The sequence below is a fragment of the Malaclemys terrapin genome, chromosome 7 (assembly GCF_027887155.1).
Source record: "Malaclemys terrapin pileata isolate rMalTer1 chromosome 7, rMalTer1.hap1, whole genome shotgun sequence".
NCBI lineage: Eukaryota > Metazoa > Chordata > Testudines > Emydidae > Malaclemys > Malaclemys terrapin.
The window spans coordinates 81998215-82018767 of NC_071511.1; positions in this window are offsets into that span (position 1 = coordinate 81998215).

Sequence of the window (20553 nt, forward strand, 5' to 3'; positions counted from 1 at the left end):
AAAAGATAGTAACAAAAGAAATATCTGAAGCAATGATAATGGTGTCAGCAGCATACATTCATATTTGTGAAGTCATTAAAGAAAAGAAAGAAAGAAAACCAGACCAAGAACAGCTTTTTGTGGATCACTCACAAATTTAGAAAGGTTCTGAGTAAAAACCTTCTTCAAAAAAGCAAGACAGTAACTTTTTTTGTAATGATTAATGAGGTACAAAGAATACCATGACAGAAAAGCACTACCCAAGCTATATTTTTCTGAATTTAAACAACACGGCTTACTGAACTGTAGAGATGCATAGCTCCCGAATCGCCAGTCCACAGGCGCGGCAAACTGCTCCCATGGCTACGAGGCAGGAGTGACCTTCAATCCAGCGTTTGTGTTTGGGAAACTTATTTGGCTGATTTGATTGTACCCTCGCAGCTGGTGTTCACGCGCTCAAGAGATGGGTTCGTTATCTTATGTGAATGTATACTGCCTGGCTCTTCTATGCGCAAGAATGTAACCACTAAGAAGAGTTGTAAACAAAGTAAGGAGAGAAATAAAAACCCCAGGAAAAGTTTTCCTGGGAGGCTTTTTGCAAGAGGCTTGTAAAGCTCTCTAGCTACCACAGACCTGGCGTTCTGTTTCCTTTCCTGCGTCGTCACCACAGCTGGTGACCCCGACGTGATACCCCTCTACTCACCGGCTGGATACGCCGAGCGCGCCCGCGGCTGTTTGCCGCCCCTTATTCGTGAGTATGGGGGGGAAACTTTCCAGTGCCCAGAAGGAGCACGCAAGAGAGTTACAAGAGATTATACGACAGCGATCATGTGTCGCTGTCCCGGTCGCTCATATTGAGGACCTCCTAAGGGAAATAGATCGCCAGTGCCCCTGGTATCCAGACTGCGGGTCATTGCAGCTTTTTGATTGGATACAGATTGGGATCACCTTGTATAGTAAACCCCGTGCCCCAGTTCAGTGCCTGCTGCTCTGGCAGCGTTGTAAGGAGGCACTGGAGGGGATCGGCCCCAACAGCCCCAAGCCGGTCCCCCTTTTGCCCCCAGGTGATGGGCCACCCCCCTCCTGCCCACAGCTGACCCTCCCTGCGCCGCCGCCCATGGCGGCGCCCCCCTGCCTACCGGTCGGGCAGGGGGGCGCTGTCGCCGCGGCGGTGCGGCAAGCGCGTGAGGCCGGTCTCTTGACCGATGAGGAATCCAAGTGTGGGTTCGAGGCGTTTCCCGTCTCTTGGCGGGATAATGGAAATGGGGGGCAGATAGTGGACTGGGAGGCTCTCCCCTACTCAGTTCTGCGCGAGCTCCGCAAGGCAGTTCGTGAGACCGGGGTGCGGTCCACTTTCACCCTGGGGATCTTGGAAGGTGTGTCAAACGGTTACTTCTTGCTCCCCCAAGATTGGAAAGACATGTGTCGCATGGTGCTGTCTCCCGCGCAATACGTTGTGTGGGATAGCGAGTACCAGCGAGAGGCGCTTGCAGCAGCAGCGCAAGGTGGGGGGGCTTATCTTGCTGAGCAGTTATATGGCACAGGGCAGTTTTCGAGCATCCCCGAGCAGGCGGCGGGCACGCCCCGGGTAGCTTTTCCCATCATTGGCCAGTGTGTCCGTCGCGCGTTCCGCAGGGTCCCCGCTGCAGGCGAGTCCTCTAAGTCCTTTGCGGTTACTCGGCAGGGTGCCACCGAACCATTCCACCAGTTTATTGACCGCCTCCAAGAGGCAGTCCAGAGGCAGATTGATAACCCGCAAGCCCAGACTGAACTAATGATAAAATTGGCTTACGAAAATGCCAATGCAGACTGCCGCCGTGCCATGCAGGCAGTGGTCGGGCGCCCCGGGTATACCCTGGCAGAATTGCTGCAGGCGTGTGCTGACGTAGGCACTCAGACCCATCAGATGGCCCTGCTGGCAGCTGCCCTGCACAAGGGGCAGAAGCCTCAGGGGAACTGCTTTAACTGCCAGAAGCCCGGACATTTTTGGCGGGAGTGTCGGGCCCCTGCGGGGGGCATGTGTAAAAACAAACCCAAGCCCCGGACAGACCAGAGGCCCCGCACGCTGTGTCCGAAATGCAAAAAGGGCTACCATTGGGCTGCGCAGTGTCGCTTGGCCGGGGGTGACAGCCGGGTCTTGGCTGCTAACCGAGACAACCCCCCGGGAAACTAGTAGGCGGGCCTGCGACCAGCCCGAGACCCAAGGCCGCGCCCCTCTCCGTGCACGACGCCCCCGCCGCCACAAGGGGCAGTGCGGGGATTGACCTTGTTAATCAGGAAAATATGGATATCACTCTCCCCGGGGAGGTCCTCCTCATGCCGTCCCAGATTCAGGGCCCGCTGCCGGAGGGCATGGTGGGCCTTGTCCTACCCCGCTCGTCCGCCAGCAAGCAGGGCCTGTTTGTGGTGCCTGGGGTGGTGGATTCGGACTATGGTGGAATTATCCATGTTCAACTGTGGAGTCATCTCCCGAAACGGCTGTTTCAGGGAGATGCCTGGGCGCAACTCATACTTGTGCCCTACTCCCTTCCGGCAGGGGGAAGAAACGTTCCCCGAACCGGAGGCTTCGGGTCCACCGACCAGCGCACTATTCACCCACAAGTGGCAGCAGTTGTTAAAGACATTGGAGCACCCCAACCCAAACGCATTTACTGCCTCAACGATCAGCCGTTCGAGGGTGTTATCGACTCTGGGGCAGACATTACCGTTATTGCCGCTGCGCAGTGGCCCGCCCATTGGCCCACTGAGCAGGCTCCGGCAGTTTGGGGTGTGGGCGGGGCACAGGACTCACAACGAAGTGCCCGATGGTTGGAGGTTAGGGCGCCCCAAGGCATCCGCCGCGCCCGTATCCGGCCTATCATTCTCCCCATCCACCTCAACCTGTGGGGCCGTGATTTATTGACACAGTTCACTGCCACCATCCATATCAATGATTAGGCATACGGCCCTCCCCCTCCGTTGGCTCACTGACGAACCCGTATGGGTTGCGCAGTGGCCGCTTCCTTTAGAAAAGCTGGAGGCCCTCCAGCACTTGGTTAATGACCAGCTGAAGGCAGGACGTTTGGAGGAGTCCACTAGCCCCTTTAATACCCCCGTGTTTGTGATTAAAAAGAAATCTGGCAAGTGGCGCCTCCTGCAGGACCTTCGCGCCATTAACAAAATTATACAGCCTATGGGTCCCCTGCAGTGTGGTACCCCTAATCCCAACCTTATTCCCTGTGATTACCGGTTATTTGTAATAGATTTAAAGGATTGTTTTTTTACCATCCCCTTGCACCCTGAGGACCGGGTGCACTTTGCCTTCACTGTTCCGGTTTTGAATCACTCCCAGCCCACTCCACGCTATCAGTGGAATGTGCTCCCTCAAGGCATGTTGAATAGCCCCACCTTGTGTCAGCATTTTGTTGCGCAGGCCCTACGGCCCTTCCGCGCAGCACACCCAGATGCCTTAATTTACCACTACATGGATGACATCCTGGTGGCTCACCCCGTCCTCCCTGATGACTGGCTGGACGAACTGCGCCACCAGCTTGCGGCGTGTGGCCTGGTTGTGGCACCGGACAAGATCCAGCGTCAGCCACCCTTTTTGTATCTTGGTCACCGCATGCTCCAGTCATATGCCCGTCCAGTTTGTCCCGAGTTGGTATTGCCCAACCCTCTTACGTTTGTACAGCTTCAACAGTTATTGGGGTCCCTTAATTGGATTCGTCCTTTTTGCCCTCTGACTACCTCCATGCTGTCCCCTCTTTTTTTTGGCCTTCGGCAGGGCCGTCTCCCCGGAGATATCATTCCCGTTTCCCAGGAACAGCGCCAAGCGGTCACCCTCATTAACCAGACCCTGGCCCAGGTGTGGGTCGACCGCCGAGAAAGGGAACAGCCCCTTTTTGCCATTTTGCTTCCCACACTCTCACAACCGACAGCTGTCCTCGCCCAGGAGGGGGCGGCAGCGCGTCTTCGTTTAATTGAATGGATTTATTTGACCCACTCCCCTCCGCATACTATTCAGACACTCCCTCAACAGGCCGCAGAGCTGATTTCATAGAATCATAGAATCATAGAATATCAGAGTTGGAAGGGACCTCAAGAGGTCATCTAGTCCAACCCCCTGCTCAAAGCAGGACCAATTCCCAGCTAAATCATCCCAGCCAGGGCTTTGTCAAGCCGGGCCTTAAAAACCTCCAAGGAAGGAGACTCCACCACCTCCCTAGGTAACGCATTCCAGTGTTTCACCACCCTCCTAGTGAAATAGTTTTTCCTGATATCCAACCTGGACCTCCCCCACTGCAACTTGAGACCATTGCTCCTTGTTCTGTCATCTGCCACCACTGAGAACAGCCGAGCTCCATCCTCTTTGGAACCCCCCTTCAGGTAGTTGAAGGCTGCTATCAAATCCCCCCTCATTCTTCTCTTCTGGAGACTAAACAATCCCAGTTCTCTCAGCCTCTCCTCATAAGTCATGTGCTCCAGACCCCTAATCATTTTTGTTGCCCTCCGCTGGACTCTTTCCAATTTTTCCACATCCTTCTTGTAGTGTGGGGCCCAAAACTGGACACAGTATTCCAGATGAGGCCTCACCAATGTCGAATAAAGGGGAACGATCACGTTCCTCGATCTGCTGGCAATGCCCCTACTTATACAGCCCAAAATGCCGTTAGCCTTCTTGGCAACAAGAGCACACTGTTGACTCATATCCAGCTTCTCGTCCACTGTGACCCCTAGGTCCTTTTCAGCAGAACTGCTACCTAGCCATTCGGTCCCTAGTCTGTAGCAGTGCATGGGATTCTTCCGTCCTAAGTGCAGGACTCTGCACTTGTCCTTGTTGAACCTCATCAGGTTTTTTTCTGCCCAATCCTCTAATTTGTCTAGGTCCCTCTGTATCCGATCCCTACCCTCTAGTGTATCTACCACGCCTCCTAGTTTAGTGTCATCTGCAAACTTGCTGAGAGTGCAGTCCACACCATCCTCCAGATCATTAATAAAGATATTAAACAAAACCGGCCCCAGGACCGACCCTTGGGGCACTCCACTTGAAACCGGCTGCCAACTAGACATGGAGCCATTGATCACTACCCGTTGAGCCCGACGATCTAGCCAGCTTTCTATCCACCTTAGAGTCCATTCATCCAGCCCATACTTCTTTAACTTGGTGGCAAGAATACTGTGGGAGACAGTATCAAAAGCTTTGCTAAAGTCAAGAAATAACACATCCACTGCTTTCCCCTCATCCACAGAGCCAGTTATCTCATCATAGAAGGCAATTAGGTTAGTCAGGCACGACTTCCCCTTCGTGAATCCATGCTGACTGTTCCTGATCACTTTCCTCTCCTCTAAATGTTTCATAATTGATTCCTTGAGGACCTGCTCCATGATTTTTCCAGGGACTGAGGTGAGGCTGACTGGCCTGTAGTTCCCCGGATCCTCCTTCTTCCCTTTTTTAAAGATGGGCACTACATTAGCCTTTTTCCAGTCATCTGGGACCTCCCCCGATCGCCATGAGTTTTCAAAAATAATGGCTAATGGCTCTGCAATCTCACCCGCCAACTCCTTTAGCACCCTCGGATGCAGCGCATCCGGCCCCATGGACTTGTGCACGTCCAGTTTTTCTAAATAGTCCCGAACCACTTCTTTCTCCACAGAGGGTTGGTCACCTTCTCCCCATGCTGTACTGCCCAGTGCAGCAATCTGGGAGCTGACCTTGTGCGTGAAGACAGAGGCAAAAAAATCATTGAGTACATTAGCTTTTTCCACATCCTCGGTCACTAGGTTGCCTCCTTCATTCAGTAAGGGGCCCACACTTTCCTTGATTTTCTTCTTGTTGCTAACATACCTGAAGAAACCCTTCTTGTTACTCTTAACATCTCTTGCTAACTGCAACTCCAAGTGTGATTTGGCCTTCCTGATTTCACTCCTGCACGCCTGAGCAATATTTTTATACTCCTCCCTGGTCATTTGTCCAATCTTCCACTCCTTATAAGCCTCTTTTTTGCGTTTAAGATCAGCAAGGATTTCACTGTTTAGCCAAGCTGGTCGCCTGCCATATTTACTATTCTTTCTACACATCGGGATGGTTTGTTCCTGCAACCTCAATAAGGATTCTTTAAAATACAGCCAGCTCTCCTGGACCCCTTTGCCCTTCATGTTATTCTCCCAGGGGATCCTGCCCATCTGTTCCCTGAGGGAGTCAAAGTCTGCTTTTCTGAAGTCCAGGGTCCGTATTCTGCTGCTCTCCTTTCTTCCTTGTGTCAGGATCCTGAACTCGACCATCTCATGGTCACTGCCTCCCAGGTTCCCATCCACTTTTGCTTCCCCTACTAGTTCTTCCCTGTTTGTGAGCAGCAGGTCAAGAAAAGCTTTGCCCCTAGTTGGTTCCTCCAGCACTTGCACCAGGAAATTGTCCCCTACACTTTCCAAAAATTTCCTGGATTGCCTGTGCACCGCTGTATTGCTCTCCCAGCAGATATCAGGGTGATTAAAGTCTCCCATGAGAACCAGGGCCTGTGATCTAGCAACTTCTGCTAGTTGCCAGAAGAAAGCCTCGTCCACCTCATCCCCCTGGTCTGGTGGTCTATAGCAGACTCCAACCACGACATCACCCTTGTTGCTCACACTTCTCAACTTTATCCAGAGACTCTCAGGTTTTTCTGCAGTATCATACCGGAGCTCTGAGCAGTCATACTCCTCTCTTACATACAACGCAACTCCCCCACCTTTTCTGCCCTGCCTGTCCTTCCTGAACAGTTTATATCCATCCATGACAGTACTCCAGTCATGTGAGTTATCCCACCAAGTCTCTGTTATTCCAATCACATCATAGTTCCCTGACTGTGCCAGGACTTCCAGTTCTCCCTGCTTGTTTCCCAGGCTTCTTGCATTTGTGTATAGGCACTTAAGATAACTCAACGATCGTCCCTCTTTCTCAGCATGAGACAGGAGTCCTCCCCTGTTGCGCTCTCCTGCTTGTGCTTCCTCCCAGGATCCCATTTCCCCACTTACCTCAGGGCTTTGGTCTCCTTCCCCCGGTGAACCTAGTTTAAAGCCCTCCTCACTAGGTTAGCCAGCCTGCTGGCGAAGATGCTCTTCCCTCTCTTCGTTAGGTGGAGCCCGTCTCTGCCTAGCACTCCTTCTTCTTGGAACACCATCCCATGGTCGAAGAATCCAAAGCCTTCTCTCCGACACCACCTGCGTAGCCATTCGTTGACTTCCACGATTCGACGGTCTCTACCCCGGCCTTTTCCTTGCACAGGGAGGATGGACGAGAACACCACTTGCGCCTCAAACTCCTTTATCCTTCTTCCCAGAGCCACGTAGTCTGCAGTGATCCGCTCAAGGTCATTCTTGGCAGTATCATTGGTGCCCACGTGGAGAAGCAGGAAGGGGTAGCGATCCGAGGGCTTGATGAGTCTCGGCAGTCTCTCCGTCACATCGTGTATCCTAGCTCCTGGCAAGCAGCAGACCTCTCGGTTTTCCCGGTCAGGGCGGCAGATAGATGACTCAGTCCCCCTGAGGAGGGAGTCCCCGACCACCACCACCCTCCTCCTCCTTTTGGGAGTGGTGGTCGTGGAACCCCCATCCCTAGGACAGTGCATCTTTTGCCTTCCAATCGGTGGAGTCTCCTTCTGCTCCCTTCCCTCAGATGGGCCATCTAGTCCACTCTCCGCATTAGCACCTGTAGAGAGAACATGGAAACGATTCCTCACCTGTATCTCCATTGCTGGTGCATGGACGCTCCTCTTTCTTCTTCTGGAGGTCACATGCTGCCAAACCTCCTCACAATCCTTCTGTCCCTGCTGCGCCTGCTCTGAATCTTCAGAACATTGTGGCCGTAGAAGCATCTCCTGACGTCTGTCCAGGAAATCTTCATTTTCCCTTATGCAACGCAGAGTTGATACTTGTTTCTCCAGCCCTCGAACCTTGTCCTCCAATATGGAGACCAGCTTGCACTTTGTGCAGACAAAGTCGCTTCTGTCCTGCGGAAGAAAGACAAACATGGCACAACCTGTGCAGGTTACAACAGCTGATCGCTCACCTTCCATATCTCCGTCCTCTTAGGAGCTTCCTCAACTGTTGCAGGAACGACTCGGAGAAACCTGCAGATGAAAGCCTCAGTGCGCTCTCCCTAGGCGAACTCCCAGGCAAACTCCCGCTGTTAGCCTCTGCTGTTCACCGCTCAGCTGGTTCGCTGCTGACTGCCCTTATATACCAGTCAGGCCCACTCAAGGCCCAGCTGGAACAAAGCACTCCCAATTCACACTTTTCAAACAAACAAGCAAGCAATCAAGCACACGGTCAAACTGACCAACTGTCCCAGCAGCAGACACTCAGATACTCACCAACACAGCCCCCCTAATGCAGCACTTAGCGTACCTCCTCTCGGACAGCTCCCAGGCAAACTCCCGCTGTTAGCCTCTGCTGTTCGCCGCTCAGCTGGTTCGCTGCTGACTGCCCTTATATACCAGTCAGGCCCACTCAAGGCCCAGCTGGAACAAAGCACTCCCAATTCACACTTTTCAAACAAACAAGCAAGCAATCAAGCACACGGTCAAACTGACCAACTGTCCCAGCAGCAGACACTCAGATACTCACCAACACAGCCCCCCTAATGCAGCACTTAGCGTACCTCCTCTCGGACAGCTCCCAGGCAAACTCCCGCTGTTAGCCTCTGCTGTTCGCCGCTCAGCTGGTTCGCTGCTGACTGCCCTTATATACCAGTCAGGCCCACTCAAGGCCCAGCTGGAACAAAGCACTCCCAATTCACACTTTTCAAACAAACAAGCAAGCAATCAAGCACACGGTCAAACTGACCAACTGTCCCAGCAGCAGACACTCAGATACTCACCAACACAGCCCCCCTAATGCAGCACTTAGCGTACCTCCTCTCGGACAGCTCCCAGGCAAACTCCCGCTGTTAGCCTCTGCTGTTCGCCGCTCAGCTGGTTCGCTGCTGACTGCCCTTATATACCAGTCAGGCCCACTCAAGGCCCAGCTGGAACAAAGCACTCCCAATTCACACTTTTCAAACAAACAAGCAAGCAATCAAGCACACGGTCAAACTGACCAACTGTCCCAGCAGCAGACACTCAGATACTCACCAACACAGCCCCCCTAATGCAGCACTTAGCGTACCTCCTCTCGGACAGCTCCCAGGCAAACTCCCGCTGTTAGCCTCTGCTGTTCGCCGCTCAGCTGGTTCGCTGCTGACTGCCCTTATATACCAGTCAGGCCCACTCAAGGCCCAGCTGGAACAAAGCACTCCCAATTCACACTTTTCAAACAAACAAGCAAGCAATCAAGCACACGGTCAAACTGACCAACTGTCCCAGCAGCAGACACTCAGATACTCACCAACACAGCCCCCCTAATGCAGCACTTAGCGTACCTCCTCTCGGACAGCTCCCAGGCAAACTCCCGCTGTTAGCCTCTGCTGTTCGCCGCTCAGCTGGTTCGCTGCTGACTGCCCTTATATACCAGTCAGGCCCACTCAAGGCCCAGCTGGAACAAAGCACTCCCAATTCACACTTTTCAAACAAACAAGCAAGCAATCAAGCACATGGTCAAACTGACCAACTGTCCCAGCAGCAGACACTCAGATACTCACCAACACAGCCCCCCTAATGCAGCACTTAGCGTACCTCCTCTCGGACAGCTCCCAGGCAAACTCCCGCTGTTAGCCTCTGCTGTTCGCCGCTCAGCTGGTTCGCTGCTGACTGCCCTTATATACCAGTCAGGCCCACTCAAGGCCCAGCTGGAACAAAGCACTCCCAATTCACACTTTTCAAACAAACAAGCAAGCAATCAAGCACACGGTCAAACTGACCAACTGTCCCAGCAGCAGACACTCAGATACTCACCAACACAGCCCCCCTAATGCAGCACTTAGCGTACCTCCTCTCGGACAGCTCCCAGGCAAACTCCCGCTGTTAGCCTCTGCTGTTCGCCGCTCAGCTGGTTCGCTGCTGACTGCCCTTATATACCAGTCAGGCCCACTCAAGGCCCAGCTGGAACAAAGCACTCCCAATTCACACTTTTCAAACAAACAAGCAAGCAATCAAGCACACGGTCAAACTGACCAACTGTCCCAGCAGCAGACACTCAGATACTCACCAACACAGCCCCCCTAATGCAGCACTTAGCGTACCTCCTCTCGGACAGCTCCCAGGCAAACTCCCGCTGTTAGCCTCTGCTGTTCGCCGCTCAGCTGGTTCGCTGCTGACTGCCCTTATATACCAGTCAGGCCCACTCAAGGCCCAGCTGGAACAAAGCACTCCCAATTCACACTTTTCAAACAAACAAGCAAGCAATCAAGCACACGGTCAAACTGACCAACTGTCCCAGCAGCAGACACTCAGATACTCACCAACACAGCCCCCCTAATGCAGCACTTAGCGTACCTCCTCTCGGACAGCTCCCAGGCAAACTCCCGCTGTTAGCCTCTGCTGTTCGCCGCTCAGCTGGTTCGCTGCTGACTGCCCTTATATACCAGTCAGGCCCACTCAAGGCCCAGCTGGAACAAAGCACTCCCAATTCACACTTTTCAAACAAACAAGCAAGCAATCAAGCACACGGTCAAACTGACCAACTGTCCCAGCAGCAGACACTCAGATACTCACCAACACAGCCCCCCTAATGCAGCACTTAGCGTACCTCCTCTCGGACAGCTCCCAGGCAAACTCCCGCTGTTAGCCTCTGCTGTTCGCCGCTCAGCTGGTTCGCTGCTGACTGCCCTTATATACCAGTCAGGCCCACTCAAGGCCCAGCTGGAACAAAGCACTCCCAATTCACACTTTTCAAACAAACAAGCAAGCAATCAAGCACACGGTCAAACTGACCAACTGTCCCAGCAGCAGACACTCAGATACTCACCAACACAGCCCCCCTAATGCAGCACTTAGCGTACCTCCTCTCGGACAGCTCCCAGGCAAACTCCCGCTGTTAGCCTCTGCTGTTCGCCGCTCAGCTGGTTCGCTGCTGACTGCCCTTATATACCAGTCAGGCCCACTCAAGGCCCAGCTGGAACAAAGCACTCCCAATTCACACTTTTCAAACAAACAAGCAAGCAATCAAGCACACGGTCAAACTGACCAACTGTCCCAGCAGCAGACACTCAGATACTCACCAACACAGCCCCCCTAATGCAGCACTTAGCGTACCTCCTCTCGGACAGCTCCCAGGCAAACTCCCGCTGTTAGCCTCTGCTGTTCGCCGCTCAGCTGGTTCGCTGCTGACTGCCCTTATATACCAGTCAGGCCCACTCAAGGCCCAGCTGGAACAAAGCACTCCCAATTCACACTTTTCAAACAAACAAGCAAGCAATCAAGCACACGGTCAAACTGACCAACTGTCCCAGCAGCAGACACTCAGATACTCACCAACACAGCCCCCCTAATGCAGCACTTAGCGTACCTCCTCTCGGACAGCTCCCAGGCAAACTCCCGCTGTTAGCCTCTGCTGTTCGCCGCTCAGCTGGTTCGCTGCTGACTGCCCTTATATACCAGTCAGGCCCACTCAAGGCCCAGCTGGAACAAAGCACTCCCAATTCACACTTTTCAAACAAACAAGCAAGCAATCAAGCACACGGTCAAACTGACCAACTGTCCCAGCAGCAGACACTCAGATACTCACCAACACAGCCCCCCTAATGCAGCACTTAGCGTACCTCCTCTCGGACAGCTCCCAGGCAAACTCCCGCTGTTAGCCTCTGCTGTTCGCCGCTCAGCTGGTTCGCTGCTGACTGCCCTTATATACCAGTCAGGCCCACTCAAGGCCCAGCTGGAACAAAGCACTCCCAATTCACACTTTTCAAACAAACAAGCAAGCAATCAAGCACACGGTCAAACTGACCAACTGTCCCAGCAGCAGACACTCAGATACTCACCAACACAGCCCCCCTAATGCAGCACTTAGCGTACCTCCTCTCGGACAGCTCCCAGGCAAACTCCCGCTGTTAGCCTCTGCTGTTCGCCGCTCAGCTGGTTCGCTGCTGACTGCCCTTATATACCAGTCAGGCCCACTCAAGGCCCAGCTGGAACAAAGCACTCCCAATTCACACTTTTCAAACAAACAAGCAAGCAATCAAGCACACGGTCAAACTGACCAACTGTCCCAGCAGCAGACACTCAGATACTCACCAACACAGCCCCCCTAATGCAGCACTTAGCGTACCTCCTCTCGGACAGCTCCCAGGCAAACTCCCGCTGTTAGCCTCTGCTGTTCGCCGCTCAGCTGGTTCGCTGCTGACTGCCCTTATATACCAGTCAGGCCCACTCAAGGCCCAGCTGGAACAAAGCACTCCCAATTCACACTTTTCAAACAAACAAGCAAGCAATCAAGCACACGGTCAAACTGACCAACTGTCCCAGCAGCAGACACTCAGATACTCACCAACACAGCCCCCCTAATGCAGCACTTAGCGTACCTCCTCTCGGACAGCTCCCAGGCAAACTCCCGCTGTTAGCCTCTGCTGTTCGCCGCTCAGCTGGTTCGCTGCTGACTGCCCTTATATACCAGTCAGGCCCACTCAAGGCCCAGCTGGAACAAAGCACTCCCAATTCACACTTTTCAAACAAACAAGCAAGCAATCAAGCACACGGTCAAACTGACCAACTGTCCCAGCAGCAGACACTCAGATACTCACCAACACAGCCCCCCTAATGCAGCACTTAGCGTACCTCCTCTCGGACAGCTCCCAGGCAAACTCCCGCTGTTAGCCTCTGCTGTTCGCCGCTCAGCTGGTTCGCTGCTGACTGCCCTTATATACCAGTCAGGCCCACTCAAGGCCCAGCTGGAACAAAGCACTCCCAATTCACACTTTTCAAACAAACAAGCAAGCAATCAAGCACACGGTCAAACTGACCAACTGTCCCAGCAGCAGACACTCAGATACTCACCAACACAGCCCCCCTAATGCAGCACTTAGCGTACCTCCTCTCGGACAGCTCCCAGGCAAACTCCCGCTGTTAGCCTCTGCTGTTCGCCGCTCAGCTGGTTCGCTGCTGACTGCCCTTATATACCAGTCAGGCCCACTCAAGGCCCAGCTGGAACAAAGCACTCCCAATTCACACTTTTCAAACAAACAAGCAAGCAATCAAGCACACGGTCAAACTGACCAACTGTCCCAGCAGCAGACACTCAGATACTCACCAACACAGCCCCCCTAATGCAGCACTTAGCGTACCTCCTCTCGGACAGCTCCCAGGCAAACTCCCGCTGTTAGCCTCTGCTGTTCGCCGCTCAGCTGGTTCGCTGCTGACTGCCCTTATATACCAGTCAGGCCCACTCAAGGCCCAGCTGGAACAAAGCACTCCCAATTCACACTTTTCAAACAAACAAGCAAGCAATCAAGCACACGGTCAAACTGACCAACTGTCCCAGCAGCAGACACTCAGATACTCACCAACACAGCCCCCCTAATGCAGCACTTAGCGTACCTCCTCTCGGACAGCTCCCAGGCAAACTCCCGCTGTTAGCCTCTGCTGTTCGCCGCTCAGCTGGTTCGCTGCTGACTGCCCTTATATACCAGTCAGGCCCACTCAAGGCCCAGCTGGAACAAAGCACTCCCAATTCACACTTTTCAAACAAACAAGCAAGCAATCAAGCACACGGTCAAACTGACCAACTGTCCCAGCAGCAGACACTCAGATACTCACCAACACAGCCCCCCTAATGCAGCACTTAGCGTACCTCCTCTCGGACAGCTCCCAGGCAAACTCCCGCTGTTAGCCTCTGCTGTTCGCCGCTCAGCTGGTTCGCTGCTGACTGCCCTTATATACCAGTCAGGCCCACTCAAGGCCCAGCTGGAACAAAGCACTCCCAATTCACACTTTTCAAACAAACAAGCAAGCAATCAAGCACACGGTCAAACTGACCAACTGTCCCAGCAGCAGACACTCAGATACTCACCAACACAGCCCCCCTAATGCAGCACTTAGCGTACCTCCTCTCGGACAGCTCCCAGGCAAACTCCCGCTGTTAGCCTCTGCTGTTCGCCGCTCAGCTGGTTCGCTGCTGACTGCCCTTATATACCAGTCAGGCCCACTCAAGGCCCAGCTGGAACAAAGCACTCCCAATTCACACTTTTCAAACAAACAAGCAAGCAATCAAGCACACGGTCAAACTGACCAACTGTCCCAGCAGCAGACACTCAGATACTCACCAACACAGCCCCCCTAATGCAGCACTTAGCGTACCTCCTCTCGGACAGCTCCCAGGCAAACTCCCGCTGTTAGCCTCTGCTGTTCGCCGCTCAGCTGGTTCGCTGCTGACTGCCCTTATATACCAGTCAGGCCCACTCAAGGCCCAGCTGGAACAAAGCACTCCCAATTCACACTTTTCAAACAAACAAGCAAGCAATCAAGCACACGGTCAAACTGACCAACTGTCCCAGCAGCAGACACTCAGATACTCACCAACACAGCCCCCCTAATGCAGCACTTAGCGTACCTCCTCTCGGACAGCTCCCAGGCAAACTCCCGCTGTTAGCCTCTGCTGTTCGCCGCTCAGCTGGTTCGCTGCTGACTGCCCTTATATACCAGTCAGGCCCACTCAAGGCCCAGCTGGAACAAAGCACTCCCAATTCACACTTTTCAAACAAACAAGCAAGCAATCAAGCACACGGTCAAACTGACCAACTGTCCCAGCAGCAGACACTCAGATACTCACCAACACAGCCCCCCTAATGCAGCACTTAGCGTACCTCCTCTCGGACAGCTCCCAGGCAAACTCCCGCTGTTAGCCTCTGCTGTTCGCCGCTCAGCTGGTTCGCTGCTGACTGCCCTTATATACCAGTCAGGCCCACTCAAGGCCCAGCTGGAACAAAGCACTCCCAATTCACACTTTTCAAACAAACAAGCAAGCAATCAAGCACACGGTCAAACTGACCAACTGTCCCAGCAGCAGACACTCAGATACTCACCAACACAGCCCCCCTAATGCAGCACTTAGCGTACCTCCTCTCGGACAGCTCCCAGGCAAACTCCCGCTGTTAGCCTCTGCTGTTCGCCGCTCAGCTGGTTCGCTGCTGACTGCCCTTATATACCAGTCAGGCCCACTCAAGGCCCAGCTGGAACAAAGCACTCCCAATTCACACTTTTCAAACAAACAAGCAAGCAATCAAGCACACGGTCAAACTGACCAACTGTCCCAGCAGCAGACACTCAGATACTCACCAACACAGCCCCCCTAATGCAGCACTTAGCGTACCTCCTCTCGGACAGCTCCCAGGCAAACTCCCGCTGTTAGCCTCTGCTGTTCGCCGCTCAGCTGGTTCGCTGCTGACTGCCCTTATATACCAGTCAGGCCCACTCAAGGCCCAGCTGGAACAAAGCACTCCCAATTCACACTTTTCAAACAAACAAGCAAGCAATCAAGCACACGGTCAAACTGACCAACTGTCCCAGCAGCAGACACTCAGATACTCACCAACACAGCCCCCCTAATGCAGCACTTAGCGTACCTCCTCTCGGACAGCTCCCAGGCAAACTCCCGCTGTTAGCCTCTGCTGTTCGCCGCTCAGCTGGTTCGCTGCTGACTGCCCTTATATACCAGTCAGGCCCACTCAAGGCCCAGCTGGAACAAAGCACTCCCAATTCACACTTTTCAAACAAACAAGCAAGCAATCAAGCACACGGTCAAACTGACCAACTGTCCCAGCAGCAGACACTCAGATACTCACCAACACAGCCCCCCTAATGCAGCACTTAGCGTACCTCCTCTCGGACAGCTCCCAGGCAAACTCCCGCTGTTAGCCTCTGCTGTTCGCCGCTCAGCTGGTTCGCTGCTGACTGCCCTTATATACCAGTCAGGCCCACTCAAGGCCCAGCTGGAACAAAGCACTCCCAATTCACACTTTTCAAACAAACAAGCAAGCAATCAAGCACACGGTCAAACTGACCAACTGTCCCAGCAGCAGACACTCAGATACTCACCAACACAGCCCCCCTAATGCAGCACTTAGCGTACCTCCTCTCGGACAGCTCCCAGGCAAACTCCCGCTGTTAGCCTCTGCTGTTCGCCGCTCAGCTGGTTCGCTGCTGACTGCCCTTATATACCAGTCAGGCCCACTCAAGGCCCAGCTGGAACAAAGCACTCCCAATTCACACTTTTCAAACAAACAAGCAAGCAATCAAGCACACGGTCAAACTGACCAACTGTCCCAGCAGCAGACACTCAGATACTCACCAACACAGCCCCCCTAATGCAGCACTTAGCGTACCTCCTCTCGGACAGCTCCCAGGCAAACTCCCGCTGTTAGCCTCTGCTGTTCGCCGCTCAGCTGGTTCGCTGCTGACTGCCCTTATATACCAGTCAGGCCCACTCAAGGCCCAGCTGGAACAAAGCACTCCCAATTCACACTTTTCAAACAAACAAGCAAGCAATCAAGCACACGGTCAAACTGACCAACTGTCCCAGCAGCAGACACTCAGATACTCACCAACACAGCCCCCCTAATGCAGCACTTAGCGTACCTCCTCTCGGACAGCTCCCAGGCAAACTCCCGCTGTTAGCCTCTGCTGTTCGCCGCTCAGCTGGTTCGCTGCTGACTGCCCTTATATACCAGTCAGGCCCACTCAAGGCCCAGCTGGAACAAAGCACTCCCAATTCACACTTTTCAAACAAACAAGCAAGCAATCAAGCACACGGTCAAACTGACCAACTGTCCCAGCAGCAGACACTCAGATACTCACCAACACAGCCCCCCTAATGCAGCACTTAGCGTACCTCCTCTCGGACAGCTCCCAGGCAAACTCCCGCTGTTAGCCTCTGCTGTTCGCCGCTCAGCTGGTTCGCTGCTGACTGCCCTTATATACCAGTCAGGCCCACTCAAGGCCCAGCTGGAACAAAGCACTCCCAATTCACACTTTTCAAACAAACAAGCAAGCAATCAAGCACACGGTCAAACTGACCAACTGTCCCAGCAGCAGACACTCAGATACTCACCAACACAGCCCCCCTAATGCAGCACTTAGCGTACCTCCTCTCGGACAGCTCCCAGGCAAACTCCCGCTGTTAGCCTCTGCTGTTCGCCGCTCAGCTGGTTCGCTGCTGACTGCCCTTATATACCAGTCAGGCCCACTCAAGGCCCAGCTGGAACAAAGCACTCCCAATTCACACTTTTCAAACAAACAAGCAAGCAATCAAGCACACGGTCAAACTGACCAACTGTCCCAGCAGCAGACACTCAGATACTCACCAACACAGCCCCCCTAATGCAGCACTTAGCGTACCTCCTCTCGGACAGCTCCCAGGCAAACTCCCGCTGTTAGCCTCTGCTGTTCGCCGCTCAGCTGGTTCGCTGCTGACTGCCCTTATATACCAGTCAGGCCCACTCAAGGCCCAGCTGGAACAAAGCACTCCCAATTCACACTTTTCAAACAAACAAGCAAGCAATCAAGCACACGGTCAAACTGACCAACTGTCCCAGCAGCAGACACTCAGATACTCACCAACACAGCCCCCCTAATGCAGCACTTAGCGTACCTCCTCTCGGACAGCTCCCAGGCAAACTCCCGCTGTTAGCCTCTGCTGTTCGCCGCTCAGCTGGTTCGCTGCTGACTGCCCTTATATACCAGTCAGGCCCACTCAAGGCCCAGCTGGAACAAAGCACTCCCAATTCACACTTTTCAAACAAACAAGCAAGCAATCAAGCACACGGTCAAACTGACCAACTGTCCCAGCAGCAGACACTCAGATACTCACCAACACAGCCCCCCTAATGCAGCACTTAGCGTACCTCCTCTCGGACAGCTCCCAGGCAAACTCCCGCTGTTAGCCTCTGCTGTTCGCCGCTCAGCTGGTTCGCTGCTGACTGCCGTCTTTTTAAAGTGCGAGAACGGTCCCGTACCCTCTTGGGTTGGGACCCCGTTGCCATTATTGTCCCCATCCCGGCTAAAGACTGGGAACGCACTGTCTCTTGCAGTGCCACCCTCCAATTGTCTCTTGCTGACTATGTTGGGGAAGTTAAATATCACATTCCCCCTGACCCCCGTCTTTCATTCCTACAACAACGTTGCCTTCACCTCCGGCCGTCCTTGTCAACCGTCCCCATTAAGGATGCACTTACCCTTTTTACGGACGGCGGCCCAACACGAGGTGCGGTCAGTTGGCAGGTGCAAGGCACTTGGCAAGTCCGCTTTACCCTGCCTCAGCGCTCCCCACAGCGCGCAGAGTTGGCTGCTGTCATCCTGGCCTGCCGATGCTTCCAGGATGACCCTTTTAATTTGATTACTGACAGTCTTTATGTTACTAATGTTCTTAAGTCTCTTCCAGGTTCCTATGTGTCGCCCTCCTGTGATGACAATTTGTTGGCCCTTTTTCTTACCCTGCAACAGCTCCTTTCCTCCCGCTCTAGCCCACTGTTTGTGGCACACATTCGCAGTCACACCACACTACCGGGCCTATTAACAGAAGGCAACACGGTGGCCGACCAGGCGGTCAAATCGGTGGCCTCAATTTTTTCCTCCCCAATCGAAAGCCACGCCTTTTTTCATCAATCCGCCAAGGCCCTTGCCAAGCAGTTCACTCTCCCATTGTATCAGGCGCAGGCCATTGTTCGCCAGTGTGACCTTTGCGCTTCTCTCTCCAATAGCCCGGAGGTAGGGGTTAACCCTCGTGGAACCTCGGCCAACCAGCTCTGGCAAATGGATGTTACACATTTCCCTCTCTTTGCCCCCTGGCAGTATCTTCACGTGTGTGTAGATACCTTTTCCCATTATGTGTGGGTCACCCCCCAGAAGGGTGAGGCCTCTCGTCATGTTATTAATCACATGATTCGCGCTATGGCAATCATGGGTCACCCATCCCATCTTAAGACCGACAACGGCCCCGCCTACTGTAGCTCGGCCTTTGCCTCCTTCTGTACCACGTGGGACATTGTCCACACGTTTGGTATCCCGTATAACCCCACAGGCCAGGCCATTGTGGAACGAGCCAATCGTGCGCTCAAACAAGCCCTGGTCCGCCAAAAACAGAAAGGGGGGATTCCCGTAGGCCTTCCTCCCCGCCAGGAATGGCTGGCTGCAGTGCTTTTTACCCTGAATCATTTGAATTTGACTGACAACTACTCTGCAGCAGAATGTCATTTTCGCAGCTACCAGGCCTTGCCCCGCCCCTTTGTTAAATATCGCAAGGCCCCAGACCCTCAGTGGCATGGCCCAGTGCCCCTTATAACGTGGGGACGAGGGCATGCTGCCGTTTCTCTTCCTACAGGTCCGTTGTGGGTCCCGGCGCGTAACGTCCGCCCGTGGCACGGCGATGGCCTGGCACCAGGGACTATCGAACCCCATTCCACAGTTCAACCTACATCTGCAGGATCCCGAGCGTCCTCGCCAGCGCCCCCCGCGGGGGCCCCCGCAGCGCATAACCTGGGGACAGGTTAAAGCCCTTTCATTGCAGGCCGAGCAGCTGCGAGTGCAGCAGCAGCTAGAACCTACCGCAGAAAATTACCTTGTGACATTGTTAGCTTGCCTTAATGCTAATTCACTCCTTATTTTGTGTGTATTGGGGAGTTTCCTGTTGGCCCCTAGCTGCCAAGGCGAACCCCAGATGGAGCAGCGGCTGCAGTTTAACACCTGGGTCCACCTGGCAGAAGTATTAAATCAATCTGATTTCTGCCTGGCCGTTGCCCCGGAAATGCAAGGTCTGTTAAGTACCTGCCTTGTTCCTGTCTGTAAACCACCCAGCAACATCTGGGGTGTGAGACAGTGAAAGAAATGTGCTGTTTTAAGCTTGCTGATAATAGTTTTGTATGCAATAGCAAATTGATATGCTGAAATGCTATGCTTAAGTCATCCGCCAAGACGTTTTTCTTCCTTGGTAGGATTATATTTAGTTATAGCCACCCTTAGAGTGGATGAAGACCCTTTTATAGTATGGGGTCCTAGTTTTGATGTTTGACGTTTTACTTTGCTGCTTTGTTTAATGTATACCCAATCTAGTGGCATTGTGTATGCTACCCTGCGAGAGTGTTTTGTTTAAACACCGCATTTATAAAATAAAACAGGGGGAGATGTAGAGATGCATAGCTCCCGAATCGCCAGTCCACAGGCGCGGCAAACTGCTCCCATGGCTACGAGGCAGGAGTGACCTTCAATCCAGCGTTTGTGTTTGGGAAACTTATTTGGCTGATTTGATTGTACCCTCGCAGCTGGTGTTCACGCGCTCAAGAGATGGGTTCGTTATCTTATGTGAATGTATACTGCCTGGCTCTTCTATGCGCAAGAATATAACCACTAAGAAGAGTTGTAAACAAAGTAAGGAGAGAAATAAAAACCCCAGGAAAAGTTTTCCTGGGAGGCTTTTTGCAAGAGGCTTGTAAAGCTCTCTAGCTACCACAGACCTGGCGTTCTGTTTCCTTTCCTGCGTCGTCACCACACTGAACCAATCAAAAGACTTTTATAAATCAAGAAAGTCTGCACATATAGTACATAGTGATCTTTTCCTGACATTCTTTGAATTATATCACTCTTTGAAATTTATTTGTAAGATGAAGTAAAGCATAGTAGAGGGAATTCAAACCAGATAAATGTGGATTTATTTACTTATTTAATTACTATTGAGACAATTATATATCATATTTTCATC